This window comes from Arachis duranensis, chromosome 6 (genome assembly GCF_000817695.3).
Source record: "Arachis duranensis cultivar V14167 chromosome 6, aradu.V14167.gnm2.J7QH, whole genome shotgun sequence".
Classification (NCBI taxonomy): Eukaryota; Viridiplantae; Streptophyta; class Magnoliopsida; order Fabales; family Fabaceae; genus Arachis; species Arachis duranensis.
In genome coordinates this window covers 29,812,396-29,817,568 of record NC_029777.3, presented here as the reverse complement: position 1 = coordinate 29,817,568, position 5,173 = coordinate 29,812,396, and the positions used below count along the sequence as shown (strand labels likewise).

General features: G+C 39.6%; 1 non-coding gene across 1 annotated transcript; it reads right to left on the bottom strand.

Annotated features, from left to right (window-relative positions):
• Positions 1 to 809: 809 nt before the first annotated feature.
• LOC127739968 (small nucleolar RNA R71) lies at positions 810 to 917 on the bottom strand. Its single transcript, XR_008000709.1, has one exon. It is a non-coding gene; the product is annotated as a small nucleolar RNA R71 (small nucleolar RNA).
• Between the last annotated feature and the right edge of the window lie 4,256 nt (positions 918 to 5,173).

The window sequence follows — 5,173 nt, the reverse complement described above, 5'->3', positions numbered from 1 at the left end:
TTTTTGTTTAGTTTATTCAGTTAATTTCTATTAGTTTATTTTAATTTCATCTTCATCCCCTGCACCCTCTTTTATTTTTTTTCATTCTTTCCTCCATTGATTACAATTCTTCTCACTAACCCACTAACTGTTTGATAATTTGCATCACTCACACTAACAATTACTCTAACAAGAATAGTTTCTTCATTTTATCTCCTGTTGTGCAATCTGTTTGTTGTATGACATGGAGAAGAGAAGGAGCTTCAACATCTTTTGATTCAGAACCTGAAAGAACCCTTTGGAGACTAAGAAGGGAAGCAAGAGGGAAAAGGATTATTGGTGCTGAGGAAGAAGAGGAAGAGTATTTTGAACCCAACATGGAAGAAAATATGGAGAACAATCATGAAGAAGAAGCTCATAATCATGTCAGAGAAGGCCATGCAAACCGGGCTGGGCAAGAAAGGAGAGTCTTAGGATCCTATATCAATCCTAATTCTGGAAACTGTGGAAGCAGCATTCAGAAGCCCACCATACATGCCAACAATTTCGAGCTAAAACCCCAGCTCATCACTCTTGTGCAGAATAATTGCTCATTTGGAGGAGGTGCTCAAGAAGATCCTAATCAACATTTGACCACCTTCCTGAGGATTTGTGACACAGTGAAATCCAATGGAGTCCACCCAGATGTCTATAGGTTGCTCTTCTTCCCTTTTTCACTCAGGGACAAGGCATCCAAATGGCTTGAATCCTTCCCAAAGGAAAGCTTAACTAATTGGGAAGAAGTGGTGAACAAGTTTTTAGCAAGGTTTTACCCTCCTCAAAGGATCAATAGGCTAAGAACTGAGGTACAAACTTTTAGACAACAAGATGGTGAGACACTTTATGAAGCATGGAAGAGATTCAAAGACCTAACAAGGAGATGCCCACCAGAGATGTTTAATGAGTAGGTTCAACTTCACATCTTCTATGAAGGTCTTTCATATGAGTCAAAGAAGGCTATGGATCATTCATCAGGAGGCTCTCTAAACAAGAAGAAAACCATTGAAGAAGCCATAGATGTCATTGAAACAGTTGCTGAAAATGACTACTTCTATGCCTCCGAAAGAAGCAACACTAGAGGAGTAATGGAGCTGAACCACATGGATGCATTGTTAGCTCAAAACAAGATGATCACCAAGCAGCTAGCAGATCTTACCAAGAAGGTGGAGGAGAACCAAGTTACAGTAACCATCACCTCATCATCACCTAAAGAAGGAGTAAACATAGGAGAAGAAGGTGATTGGGAGCAAGCCAACTATGTTGGAAACTCACCTAGACAAGTCCATGATCCATACTTCAAAACTTACAACTCTGGATGGAGAAATCACCCCAACTTTGGATGGGAAAACCAACAAGACCAAGGGCAAGATCAGAGACGCCACAACCTCAACTCCAACAACAATGCAACTCATCAAAACACCTCACAGAGATACTACCAACATCCATCTAACCAACCTTCTCAACTACCTAATCTCAACCCACCATCAATAACTGAGGATAGGCTCTTAAGGATTAAGGGTCTACTTGAAATTATATGCAAGGAAATTCAAGATAGTAAAGCTTTCCGGGAAGAAGTACAATCCAACATGCAGAATCAAGAGGCTGCCATCAAGAAACTGGAAACACAAATTGAATTCTTATTCAAGCAAGTCCCTGGACACAACAATTGCAGCAATATTAACTCAATACCAAAAAGGATGAATGTCAAGCTATCACCCTCATAAGTGGGAAGGAATTAAAGGAGACCCACAAGAAACCACCAGAGAAGAAATTAGATGAAGAAAACAAAGGACATGAGGAAGCTCAACCTTCAAATCCTATGCCACATCAAGAAGAAGAAGCACTCAAACCATGTTTCTCAAAGGCTCCATACCCCCAGCAGCTGCAGTTAAAGAAGAGGGGAGAAGACAACCAATTCTCAAGATTCTTAGAAATCTTCAAGAAACTACAAATAAACATACCCTTTGCTGAAGCAATAGAGCAAATGCCACTCTATGCCAAGTTCTTGACGGAATTGATGACCAAAAAGAGAAGCTGGAAGAATAATGAGACCGTGGTGCTCACAGAAGAATGCAGCGCCATCATCCAACACAAATTACCCCAGAAATTGAAGGATCCTGGGAGTTTCCAAATCCCTTGTATCATTGGGAAAATCACTGTGGAAAAGGCTTTATGTGATCTAGGAGCCAGCATAAACCTAATGTCTCTAGCAATGATGAAAAAAATGAAGATTGAGGAAGCCAAACCAACAAAAATGGCGCTGTAACTAGCAGACAGATCATTCAAATTTCCCCATGGGATAGTAAAGGATTTGCTAGTGAAGGTGGGAGACTTCATCTTTCCAGCAGATTTCGTAGTATTAGACATGGAAGAAGGAGCTAAGACTTTCATCATCTTGGGAAGACCATTCTTAGCCACTGCCGGAGCCATTATTGATGTCCAAAAGGGTGAACTTGTCCTTAGATTACATGAGGAGAAAATAACATTCAATGTGTTTAAATCCATGAGTTACCCACACAACTCATTGGGAGAATGTATGAGGTTGGACTCCGTAGAGGCTTTGGTACAAGAAACTCTTGAAGAAGAACTTGAAGCATCAACAGAAGAAGAATTAGCAGCAAGCGAAGAAGCTGCAGCCGCTGAAATACATGTTCAAGGCATGCTAGAAGAAAAGGAGGAAGGTAAAGAAATGCCCAAACTGGAGCTTAAAGCACTGCCAACCACTCTCAAATATGCATACTTGGGAGAAAATAAAAGTTATCCAGTAATCATTAATTCAGCCCTCAGCCAAGAACAAGAGGAAGAGTTGCTTCAAGTCTTGCAAAAGCATAAGGATGCCATTGGATGGACACTTGCTGACTTGAAAGGAATCAGTTTAGACATATGCATGCATAAGATACTCCTGGAAGAAGGTGCCAAACCGTCCATTCAGCCCCAAAGAAGGTTGAATCCAGCAATGAAGGAAGTAGTGCAGAAAGAAGTTATGAAATTGTGGCAGGGTGGAGTAATCTATCCAATTTCAGATAGCCAATGGGTCAGTCCAGTTCAAGTGGTTCCCAATAAAGGAGGAATCAATGTGGTACCCAACGAAAGGAATGAGCTAATCCCCACAAGAACCATCACAGGCTGGAGAATGTGTATTGACTACAGGAAGCTCAATAAAGCCACAAGAAAAGATCATTTTCCACTTCCCTTCATGGATCAAATGTTGGAAAGACTTGCGGGACATGCATATTATTATTTTTTAGATGGTTATTCAGGATATAACCAAATAGTGGTTGATCCAAGAGACCAAGAGAAAACATCATTCACATGCCCATATGGAGTGTTTGCCTACAGGCGCATGCCATTTGGGCTATGTAATGCACCAGCAACTTTTCAACGCTGCATGCTCTCCATCTTTTCAGATATGATAGAGAAGTTCATTGAAGTTTTCATGGATGACTTCTCAGTATTTGGAGATTCCTTCCCTAATTGCCTAAACCATCTTGCCTTGGTATTGAAAAGATGTCAAGAAACCAATTTAGTCTTGAACTGGGAAAAATATCATTTCATGGTGACAGAGGAAATAGTTCTTGGCCATAAAGTTTCTAATCAAGGCATTGAGATAGACAGAGCTAAGGTGGAGCTAATTGAAAAGTTACCTCCACCAAGTGATGTCAAGGCAATTAGAAGCTTTTTGGGACATACTGGCTTCTACAGAAGGTTTATCAAAGATTTTTCAAAGATATCCAAGCCCTTAAGCAATCTCCTAATGTCTGATACACCATTTATTTCTTATGAGAAATGCATGCTAGCATTTGAAAACTTGAAAAAGGGGTTATCCACAGCTCCTATCATCACCCCTCCTGATTGGAATTTACCATTCGAACTGATGTGCGATGCATCTGATTTCACAGTTGGGGCAGTGTTAGGACAGAGAAAAGAAAGTTTGGTGCATGTGATATACTATGCCAGCAAGGTCCTTAATGATACTCAAAAGAATTATACCACTACAGAAAAGGAATTGCTGGCAATAGTTTTTGCATTTGACAAATTTAGATCATATCTTATTGGCTCTAAAGTTATTGTTTTCACTGATCACACAGCACTCAAATATCTATTTACCAAACAAGAGTCAAAACCAAGATTAATCAGATGGATCTTATTGTTGTAGGAGTTCAACATTGAAATTAGAGACAAAAAGGGTGTAGAGAACAAAGTGGCAGACCATCTATCCAGAATTCCTTGTGAGAAGGATGATGCCCATGATACAAGTGTAAATTAATTCTTTCCAGATGAGCAGCTAATGATGATTCATAAAGCACCATGGTTTGTGGATCTTGCAAATTTTAAAGCAGTCGGTGACTTACCCCCTGGAATCAACAAATATCAAAGAAGGAAACTCATCAATGATGCCAAGTATTTCATTTGGGATGAACCCTATCTCTTTAAGAAATGCTCAGATGGAATACTTAGGAGGTGCATCTCAGAGGAAGAAGGACGAAGGGTCCTGTGGAGTTGCCATAGTGCTAGTTATGGAGGTCACTTTTGAGGTAATTCTCTTTTCATAAGTCTTTCAATAAAAATTTCAAGTTGGATTCTCTATAGTGTGAGGAACTAAGTTTGGTGTTACACACCAAAAATAATTCAAGGGTAAATATAGGGCTCTAAGTTTGGTATTCCACCAAAACTCTAGCTGAAGAGTGCATTGCAACCCTTAGTGATGAAGCATCCCTCTAGCAATTAGAGGACCTACTTGATAGAGGCTTAGCCTCTAAGATATAGATTATATTTTCTTAGCTCATAGTTATTTCTTAATAAAAAGCACACAAGGTTCTTACATGCATCCAATTTGTCAAATAAGCAAAGAACTAAGTTTGGTGTTCACACACCAAGTTAAGTTCTGAAGCTCACAAACATACATGCATGCTAACCTTTCCCCAAGTGCTTGGAGAACAAGCAACTTTCAATAGTGTTGTAGGAATTCAATCAATCTCAGGGAATAAGCATACCCCAACATCTGAGGAAACAGACAGGGATGCAAATATTAGGACGAGAATACCAAGGAAGATATCATATGGTTGTTTCAACCCATCTTGAACTGCAGAACTTTAAGTGAAAAATGATTGAATAGAACCTGCATCTTTTACTTGTTCCTCTTTATTCACATTTA